This window comes from Nematolebias whitei, chromosome 10, assembly GCF_014905685.2.
Source record: "Nematolebias whitei isolate Nwh7 chromosome 10, NemWhi1, whole genome shotgun sequence".
Taxonomy (NCBI): domain Eukaryota; kingdom Metazoa; phylum Chordata; class Actinopteri; order Cyprinodontiformes; family Rivulidae; genus Nematolebias; species Nematolebias whitei.
Genome location: NC_056507.1, coordinates 2,908,508 through 2,909,432, shown reverse-complemented (window position 1 = coordinate 2,909,432; position 925 = coordinate 2,908,508).

Here is a 925-nt window from a genome sequence, read left to right as displayed (position 1 = left end):
TATATATATATATATATATATACATTTCAAATTCACACACTTGAATAAATTAAAAAGAAAGTTAGCATCTTCCACTCTTAGTTTTTTCCCTCTTCCTTTTCCTCTGTAATATAACGTCACATCTCCTGCAGGATCAGCTCATATTAGGTAAAAGTTACTTTTGCACACTGGTCTAATTTTAGATTACACAAACTTTAATCTCTTCTGATGTTTTCAGATCTGAACTTGGACCTTTTTGACATAAACAGCAGTGTCCATCATCTCACCACCTTCTTCCACCTGCGTAATATCACTAACATTAGAAACATCTAAAGATGATGCAGAAAAACTGGTCCATGCATTTGTCACGTCTAGACTGGACTATTGCAATGGTTTATTATCTGGGTGTCCAAATACTTCTTTAAAACGTCTTCAGTTGATCCAAAATGCTGCTGCCAGAGTCTTAACTGGATCTAGGTTGTTGAGAGCTTTGTAGGTTAGAAGTAGGATTTTGAATTCTATTCTGGATTTGACAGGGAGCCACTGGAGAGAAGCTAAAACTGGAGAGAAGCTAAAACTGGAGAGAGATGATCTCTCCCACTAGCTCCATCTTATATTACAGATCTTATTGTGCCATATTTTACTAACAGAGCACTTCACTCTCAGGCTGCAGGTTTACTTGTGGTCCCTAGAGTTTCCAAAAGCAGAATGGGAGGAAGATCTTCCAGTTCTCAGTCCCCTCTCTTGTGGAACCAACTTCCAGTTTCTGTCCGTGAGGCCGACACATTGTCCAGTTTTAAGACTTTCCTTTTTGATAAATCCCATAGTTAGGGTTGGCTTGTTATACTTTCTTAAGCTTAGACTACTAGAGGACAAATTGATCTCATTTCCTTAAATGAATTGTTAAAATTGAACAGTTTTCATTTGATACTATTTCTATCTTAAC